This window comes from Hippopotamus amphibius, chromosome 6, assembly GCF_030028045.1.
Source record: "Hippopotamus amphibius kiboko isolate mHipAmp2 chromosome 6, mHipAmp2.hap2, whole genome shotgun sequence".
Classification (NCBI taxonomy): Eukaryota; Metazoa; Chordata; class Mammalia; order Artiodactyla; family Hippopotamidae; genus Hippopotamus; species Hippopotamus amphibius.
This window is the reverse complement of record NC_080191.1, coordinates 126,780,932-126,791,108: the sequence shown is the minus strand read 5'-3', so window position 1 is coordinate 126,791,108 and position 10,177 is coordinate 126,780,932.

Genomic DNA, 10,177 nt, shown 5'->3' with positions numbered 1-10,177 from the left:
GCTTTCTACTTGAGGATCATAGCAAGCATAATGTAGGATGCCTGGAAATGATATTTTGTGTGCTTCCTTATGGGACCACACTTATAATCAAGGAGGCAAATCTTTTGTACTTCCACCAGATTTTTATTTGTGACTTTTTTTATCTTTAAAATCCTGTTTCACCATCTATTGACTAATAGCTTTCTGAATCAGACTATGTGTTGTACTCCATTCCCAAAAGGCAAATTTGTGAGTTTTAGATAAATGTCACATATTTTTTGTTTAATTTTCTCAAAATATATAATACAGTGGCTGTGAATGACAGCTGTATGAGGATGTATATATTCAATAATCCTCTTGCTGGTTTTTGGCAGAGTCTGCTGTAGTTCCAGTCTCTTTGTTTACCATGTGCAAAAGACTGGATCAACTTTCAAACACTTTATTACGGTTTAATGGGGGAATCATTAGTAGATGAGTTTAACAGACCCAAATGCTAGACACTCAGTGGCTTATTTTTCAAGATTAAAATAATGTCTGTTTCTAACCTTCCGTAGTTTAAAGCAAATTTGCATACAGCTGTATCCAGTTAAGTGCCTTTCAGACTTCTTGTTACATTAAGAATGTACAAGCATTAAGAGTGCTTGTAATACAATTGACTTTAGGCTGAATTTTACATTAATGGCCCCCTTTGTTATTTAGCTGGCATTAAAGGCTTAAGTACAAGAAAATCCATGTACAAAGCATATCATTTTTATTTTAATTTAAACTCCCAAGAAATCTAGTGACTAAAACATCCGTTATGCCATTTGGAATAATTTTTTTCCCCTAAAGCTCTTTGTAGCAAGACACAAATGTTAGCAGAATCCCGAAATGCACAGTTACCTCAGGATTGCTGGGCAAATTGATAAAGACTACAGTGATACAAATTGGAACCACAATGGCCAGGGGACACAAAGCTGATGGGGTTTGGGCCTCTCTTAGGATGCTGTTAGGAAAGGGGCCATTAACATTGGCAAATAGGAAAAAAGGCTGTGAGTAGGATGCTAACAAGTATAGCAAGGGAGATGGTGCAGGCTGCCAGAACAGGAAGTGATTTCAACCAATCTCTAAGGGAAATCTTTTGGGCAATTTTTCTTCAATAAATGCCTAGAAATTATTCTATTTATGTGACATCTACTTGCTTATTAATAGCTTTAATAGGAACTATTCAATATTAATACAATCTCTACTTCCCTAGAAATGTTGGGATATCCTAGGTAAGTAAATTTTATGGTTCACTTTAATGTTACAACCCTGTAAAACATACTAGTCTGCATTTGATTCTATTCATCAAAAATTAGGCCATTACTACGCACAGGGCACTAGGCCAGGAGCTTTCCTTTCTTAGTATGTGAGAAATGCATTGAATATAATTGTGCATTTCTCTGATGACCTGGGATCTTGTAGTGCCTCCTGTCATCTCCATTCTGAAGATTTATTCTCATTGAAAATCAGTTCAGCGGGGATGGAAAAGGTGAAGGAGACTGTACTGAACTGTATGATTACCTCTGGAAATATATACCTCCGTGTTTGAAACTTTATCTTTTATTTGCTTCTTTTTCTTAGAAGTAAGTGCTGAGAAAAATGTGATTAATTGAGGGAATTGGATAGTTGAGTTCCAAATAATTGAGTGTTTATCACAAACTCATCTTCTCTATATGTCTTTGGTTATTCTTTAAAAGAGTGTTTGTCGAAATCAGTCTCTGGTATAATTTAAGAAGTGACTTTTCAAGGCCTAATGTATGAAAGATGAAAAAAACAGGTGGGAAGAGACTGAAGTTTGTGATTATACCTGTTGGCTGTGTTGGTATACTACTGAACTGCTACTGAACTACAAATCCACTGGGAAACAAATGAGTATCTGGAGAGTATGGCCAAAGAAAACATCTAGTAGAACAAATAAGCATAGCTAGGACCTCCTAATAGGTGGGTGGAGAATAGCAACTTGGGGAGCTGGCCATGCTCAGAGATCTCTGTGCTAGAAGTGTGAACGGATGACACTTATCTTGGAAAATATTCCAGAAAGGCTGGATATCAAGATGTAACCACAAGAAGCAAAGCAGTGATTCACTCCTCATAATTAGATACAAAATCAGGGCTGGATCTGAAGGATAAGGTAGAAACCAAAATCTGGGCTTTCAAACTTACGAGTCTGCAGGGGATGAACAGAAAATGCCTATGAATGAATTTGGTTGATAAGGATGGTGGCATATGGAGAGCTCATGCCTTGTCTACCAGGTGAAGTGGTTATCTGCTGTCTTCATGTGGAAATGTGGGCTCTATGTGGCCAGATCTTACAATTTTTAAAGAGCTATCAAAAATAAAGGAAGAATCCACATGCTGCAACTAAGACCTCGGCGGTCTTAGTTGATGCAGCCAAAAATAAAATAAAAATAAATAAATGTTTTAGAAAAAGAGATATCAAAAATATAAAATTCTGAATTTTATATGATGTAATTAATGTACAGAAAGAAAAAACACAGAAAGTAGGTCAAACAAATTGATAGGCCAGATTTACAAGTCTTCCATATTTCTGCTGTATTCTTAGCATGGACTGTAAGGCTCTTACTCTCCTCACCTCCCATTGTGCTACTCCTTCATCACTTCACAATAGCAGCACTGTCTTTCTTAAATTCCTCAAGTGATTTTGCTCCAGGAGTGCTCTGCAATCATTCTTTTTGTTTGGTTATCTCTTATTCATCCTGGAGATCTCAGCAAAAATATCACCTCTCAAGAAATTTACTCCTGATCCCCACCAACCCCAATTCCCCGAGATTTTGTAAGGATTCCTTCCTTAGAACTTTGAACTTTTTGTCTATCATACCTATCCAGTTAGTATTTATGATTTTTCTGGGTGGTGCGTGGAGCAGTTAGTGAGAAATTCAGTTATTTGTTTAACATCTACTTCTGTATTCAATTATAGCATCACAATTTTGGGAACTTGTCTATTTTGTTTAATGTTGTTTCTCCAGAACTTAACATAATGCCTATATAGAACCTCAGGACATATTTACTGAATGAACCAGCAAACTACCCCCTGGAACAGCAGAATTCATATATTTTGTGAGGAAGGGCACACGAGATCTCTCCATGGTCCTGAAAACTATTTGTGAAATGACATGGCCCCTTGATTGAAACATTTTAGGTAGGGGGATGTGTGGAACTATCAGCAGCTAATAACAACTGACCAAGAAAGGGGAAAAGATGACAGAAGAAATAAGGACTAATGTAAGAAACTAATATTTATTGTGACTCTTTTACATATGTGATACTCTGCTTTACATACCTAATCATAATCAATCCTCACAACAGCCCAGCAACATAGATATTTTTACCCTTATTTTGTGGATGAGGAAACCAAGGATTAGAGAGATTAAATAGTTTTCAGAAGTCCCAATTCTCAGAGGTAACTGAGATGATATTCCAACAAAAGTTTTTTGGACTCCAAAGTTTATTTCATTAATACTGGGTCATGTGGGTTGATAGAACTTAAGTGCTTCATGCCTAAAGGAAGGATTAGTTTTGTAAACTCGTATAAGAGATTAAATCTGTATGTATGGGAGAAAAAGGAAGCAAAGTTTGTGAATCAGCCTGGATCTACATTATGTAGCAAACAATTGACAACACTTGCTTTTCCAGGATAAGTTTTGAAAGATGATAACTTCTTTGTAGTAAATAATGAACATATTGCAGTAACATTCATTATTTAAAGCAAAAGCTCTTGCTTTTTATATTCAGACATCACATTTTGACAAAGTCTAATTCTGAGAAGAAAAAGTAATAATCAATTTCATGATTGTAGGTTTTTCTTTGTGATAAAAAGCACCTGGAAATGTTGAGATGTGTATTCTGTACCCTAATGATCTTAATTATCTGAATTATTCCCCCAAATTTCTTTATTCTGGAACTGGTGATGTACTACTTGTAAGGGATGATCGCAATACCAAACATATATTTATTTGCACTTGCAGAGTGAACTGGTTAGCTGTGCACAAGGGACTCCTTTGGTGTACTTATGAGTGGATGTAGAGATGGGCCTTTGATGAATGGAATGAATTCAGGTGCAAGACCACTAAGTAAATCTCAGACGGGTAGAAGAGAGAGGAAAGCATGATGATGACCCCAAGTTGAGCTAAAAGTGAGGGCCAGGAACTGACCCAAGGACACAGGGAAACCCCACAGTCACACCTACAACTTCCAGTCACAGAAACGTCAGAGACAGGAGATAGGTGTTTACACATAATGCCCCAGCGCATATAGCATCACTCTTCTGGGTTGTTAGGATATTATAGGTAAATATCCCTGCTAGTCATTCTCTTATATATTCTTTTCCCCCTTTGGAGCCCTCCACCTCAATGCATCCTACTGCTGCTCCCTTCCAGCTGTGATTTTATATACTGCATACGAATAGAAATTGTGACTTGCCTAGGACTCTGATTATTGCTAGAAGTGGAGGAATCATAGAGAACATGGGGGTAACTTGATAGTGTGCAGACACACTTAAAAATTTTAAAAAGTTTCTACTAATGAAGTAATAACAAGCTTCCCTCATTTAATACACCATGAGGATGTTTAGATTGAGTTTTGAGAATCTATTAAATTGTTCTTATTTCCCACTTGTTTTAGAATACACACTCAAGTTAACCTTCAAAGGATCAATTAAAACACAGACGAAACCTGTTGATATATATAAGTTTTCCAGAAATAGCAGTTTCTTTGTGTCTCATTAGGTACTCATTTAATTCTGCAGTTTTTTACTTAATTTCTTTCCTATGAAAAATGATAAAGATGTGAGCCTTATAGGCATGAAATTAATAGCTATTGTTACGGATTCTAACAATAGCTATTAACTTCATGGCATAGAAGGTGAAGAATATGGTATAATATCTCATCTTATGCTACCTTCTGCTTATTTCAATCTGTTCAAGGTAAGGAATATGGTATATTTTAAAGCAGATTGTTTTTCAAGTAGATTTGACTGTGGAAAATGAGATGTGATTTCAAAAGTTGCTAGTCTAAAAATGGCATGTTCACAAACATGATCTAGATTGAACATTAAGGTAAGGTAACTATGGGGCTTTAGAAGTAATGTATTAGAGCAACAAGCAATGTTAGCTTTAGTAAAATAAAATTTGTCATCCTTCTGTAATTTAGACCTACTATAAATAGAAACTGTTTAAAAGGTGTTATTTAGTAGTTTCCATTATGCAGCTGTCTATTTAAATCATTTAATTTTGGCATCTAATCCAACTCCCAGTCTCCATCAGAGACAAATAAGAAACCATATGTGAAGACATCTGTGGAAATCTTCCTTTTATTTATGACAACATTAAAGTAAGACTCTGATGTCAGTTACTTAACAATAATAGACGTTCCTTTGCACCTATAGTGCTGGGTTACTTGGGCATATCCCTCAGTGGTATCTTATACCTACTGCTGTTTGCTTCATTATATACAGATGCACAGCAGTGGAGACAGTAATAGTCTTTCTTAATTAAATAAAGCTAAATGTTAATTAGTCCAAAAATTGATTTATTTTTGGTGCCTGAAACTTTTCATACTGGGCCTTTTGCTTTTAAAGAACAGGTTGTATTCTCATTTAGAACTTTACATTTCCCCCCTTTATTTTGGGTTTGTATTTGGAGTCTTGTGGTGGGCTCTAATCGTCATAGAGAAATTATAGGTCTACAGATGTTTTCAAGATGTTCCTCTGTCAGTAGCAGATTATCCCCTGTAGCAAAATCTCATTAAAGTGCAATTTACAGAGCTCTGCTGATGTTGCCATCAACCAAAATTAAAGGCATTAATTTTTCAAAGTTCACAGAAGTCCTTACATAAATGATGTAGCAGTTTGCAAGAACAATTTACAGAAGTGTTATTTGCAGAATTAACCTACATTAACAGAACAAATGTTGTAAGGGTGGAAGAAAGGGCTGGGCAGTGAAATTGCAGCTGTTCCCATTTTATATTAGGTGCTTGATGTAAAGAAGTGTTGAAATGTAACAATGACTGCTTGCTGGGTGAAAAGTTGAGAAGGGAAAACAGGAATTTGAACGACCTCAGTAAAAGAGTTAAGCTTACAATAGAGTGATCACCAGTTGGGACACCCAGTGAGACCTTAAATTCTACTTTGAAACATCTGTAGTCAATATCTTTTAAAATATTCTCATTTAGAGAATGAGTTTATGTAGCTCATGTTGTGAGTATTTCTCTTCAATAAGCTGCTAAATGTTTGAGAATTTATTATCTGTACCTCTATGATCCTAGCTAAGTTATACGCATAGTGGTGTTTGTGGCCCAAGATATTAAGGTGGGCCTTTTTGCTGGTAGAAGAGGTATACGTTTTTCTCTCATTATTGTATGTCTTTTCCCTGTGCTTGGTTTTCTCTAACAAAATCTTGACTACTGAATTTAAAACATCACAGTTGAAACTTCAAAAGAATTAGGAATTTCAGAGATTAGAAACAGAAAAAAGAAGACTTGCCTTTTGAAGCGGTAACTATTTGCTAACATATTTGTTTCAGAACAAAGGGTACAGTTCTTAAAACTCATTAATCTTTACTAGTCTTTTCCCTTTCATTACATTAGTTATTTCAGCCTGGATTGGAATCTCATTGTATAAATGAGAGTGCTCATCAATCACACCTGGTCTCAGCCACTCTTTGTAAGGCTCATACTCTCCCAAGATCCCAGGGTTGGCCTTACTTTATTTCAGGAAATTCGGGTGATGCTTGGTGATTAGAGTGAACTGTTGGAATGATATGTGTGCTGGTGCAAGGCTGGTCTTGACAGTTCACGTCAATGGCAAACACAAGCTGTTTCTGTTTAGTATCCAGCCATTGAATGTGAAATTGTGGTCCCAGTGAACAGGTGTGCATATCATAGAATCACCCCACAGATGCTCTTACAGCCATATCAATTCTTGTGGTTTGACTTGTTTCATGCATACCAGCCTCCATTTGCTTTGTCTGAACTCTGTCTGGATATACACCTGGTTTGATTACATAGTCGTTTTCTTTTTCCCCTGTGAATCTCAATAAGTTCATGGACATTTGTTAAGAAATTCACCTCTGGGTGAGTGAGTATGATAAATGTGTCTTTCAGAAATCTTAAAATAGATTCAACAAGCAAACCAAATACAAAATTTTAAAATATGGTTGAAAAGTATAAAAAATTAGAACACGGGGGAAAATTTGGAAGGGACTCATTTGCTTTTGGTGGATATGAAATTTAGGAACTTGTTAATAAACTCTGTTGTTTGGGAAAGTTTCCTATCCAGAAATGGCAGTTCCTCAAGGGACCAGGTGGAATACATGTCCATTGGCATTTCTGTTGAGATTTTAAAAGAGGATATCAATTATGTTCCAGAATGATGAAGCCATCTGTTAACCAGGGGCTGATTTCAAATCGTCAAATATTGGTAGGAACATTAAGCCTTGCTAATTTGCATAGTATCATTATCTCTAATACAAAAAATACATTTGGGAAAAAGTGCTTATTCTCTGGTCCATTCAAGTATGAAGATAGCCACTTGGGTATGGTGCAAACCCTGTAATATGTACAACGGGGAAAGTCTACAGAAATTACTCATATCTGCCTTGACATAGTGAAGGCAGCAATTGTTACTTTATAATCTTTCAGACAATAAATATGAGAAACACACACAGATGGACTATGAATTTGATTAACAGCCCTAAGTCCTAGTAAAAAATATTCTTGAATTTTACTCTAATTTTCCTTGATTATATGTCCCTTAATTTGTTTCAATAATCTTTAAGTACATGGTAAATGATTCCTTTTTTTGTAATATTAGTAAGATAATTTTCTCAGTTACACAAGGTTTTATACTTTGCTTAATGTGACTAACCTATAGAAATATTGGTTGAATAATTTATTTTCATTTGTATTTGATACTAAAGTTTCCTTACTCATATAGGATCTCTCATTTAAAGAGATAACCAACAGAAATATTAAGAAGTCTGACACAGTAGGCTTACTCATATTTATATTTATACACCTAGTGCATGATAATTACACAGCATCAGAACAACTGAATTAAAATTTCAGATATTAGTATTAATAGTTTTACGAATGATTTGAGAAACATTGTGTACAACAGTAATAGTAATTCATGAAAAAATATCTTTTGAAAAGGTCTAATTAACAAAGAAAACATTGATAAAAGACTTACACTTTTATTGGACATATTGAATGTTAATTTATAATGTTACTAAATATTGACTCTAGCTTTTGTTTTTTTCCTTCATAAGTGGAGAAAATTTTTTTTTTACACTTGATTGGTCAAAACTGAATTTCAATTAAATAGATTCTGGAGACTGGATATTTAAGTGAAGGTCATTTGATTTCATCCCAGCCTTAACTCACAATTCCTGGAGTTAACTGATAATTTGGACAATTGTTAATCCCTGTAATATGTGCAGTGTGACTCTCAGACTTCCTCACGTGGGCAGCTTGCACAGTAACTCAGCAACCTTGCCGCTGGTCTGACCTGGTAGTACCCCACCGAGTTCCCTCTTACCCTAAGAGTTGGCCTTTAACCGACTTTCTTCCAGGGACTCAGGTTCTTTCTGTTATTTTCCCCTTCAGAAGCTTCCTCTGTCCAGTCTCTCTTCTTGAATATTTCACCTTAACACAATAAACTGTGTGCCAAAGGGACCTCAGTATGTATTTCTTTTGCCAAATTCAGTCAGAATCAGCCCATACTTTTGAAAATTATTGTGGAAGAAATGGACACATCCTATGTTAAATAATGCAATAATGAGATGAAATAATATGTTTATTTAGAGAACTGGTTATTTTTCATAATCTCTGGAAATGATGCATTCACAATGGATGGCACCATAATGCAGTACCAGACAGACTTGGGTGTGTATCCTCTCTCTGACCCAGAACTACCCACATGAGTCTAAGGAGTGACTTAAACTCTTAATGTCTCACTCAGTTTTCTGTTTGTAAAATAGAGAAGATAATAGTATTTACCTTATAAGATTGTTGTGAGGATTAAGTTAGAACAGTGCCTGGCACATAGTAGCCACTCAATGAATGCCAGCTAAAAAGCTTCACTGCCTGCACTCCCTTAAATAAAGAAAAGTTAAAAACAAAAAAGTAGGCAAACTTTCCAGGTCATGGCTTACAAAGCCAAAGTGAAGAATTCAGAAGAATATGTAAAAAATGTAAAGTTTCTCCTTTGGTTTCATATATGCATGATCTATAATATTTTTTGAAAATGTCTGGTTAATTTGCTTTCATAAAGCTTTCATAATGTGCACTGTAGAGCATAGTACACTTCATAAAAACATGTTTATTCTCTGCTTTTGCAGCCCGGAAATGGATAAAACTTCTATTCTCCATTCAGTGAACTTCAGGAATAGCTTGTTTGTAAACTTGAAGTCTGGAATGAATTTGACTCATTGCTTATCTGTTTACTTTTGCTTAGAGAGTTCTTAAAAGCTTAATGAAAAGCTTTTTTTTTTTTTTAATAATGAGACTTTCTCCAAATGCTCCCTGCCCTCCACCACAAGTATCAGTTTGTGAGCCTAAGAACAATTCTTTGATCTAAATCAAGGCTCTCTTAGAAAATTATTGTACTCCATGTCAGTTCATTTAATAAATGTTTGTAGTAGGTGCAGTGCTAAAGATGGTGGTACCCAAAAGCCAATAAGGATCTTCTCCTTAAGGAGAGGGGAAACTGACATGTGCATAAGTAGAGATCAAGCAAAATAAGGAGATTGTATCAGAGAGGTGGATCAAAGTACTCTGGGATTGTAGAGAGGGTCTCACTCACTTCAGCGAGCCATGGGAAGTGAGGGGGCCATAGATAGAAACATAAAATTTTGTCAGGAGGAAGGTCAAGGTGGTAGGATGCTAGAGTAAAGAGGCATAAAGCTACATGATGAGTTTTATAGGATTACAGATAATAAAGTTTGAGGTTAATTACTATAAAATCATAAATACATGTGTAAAACATATTTTTAGGCACTTGACCAACACTAAATGCTTTGTTCCTTCCCCAAATACTGTGTTTTGCTTGGGTATGTAAAATGAGCATACATCCAAAACCTTTATGTTGTAAAAAATAATATTAATCAGATAGTGTCCCTCAGTCTTTATAACTTTCCTTGTTTCCCATTATCTGTAA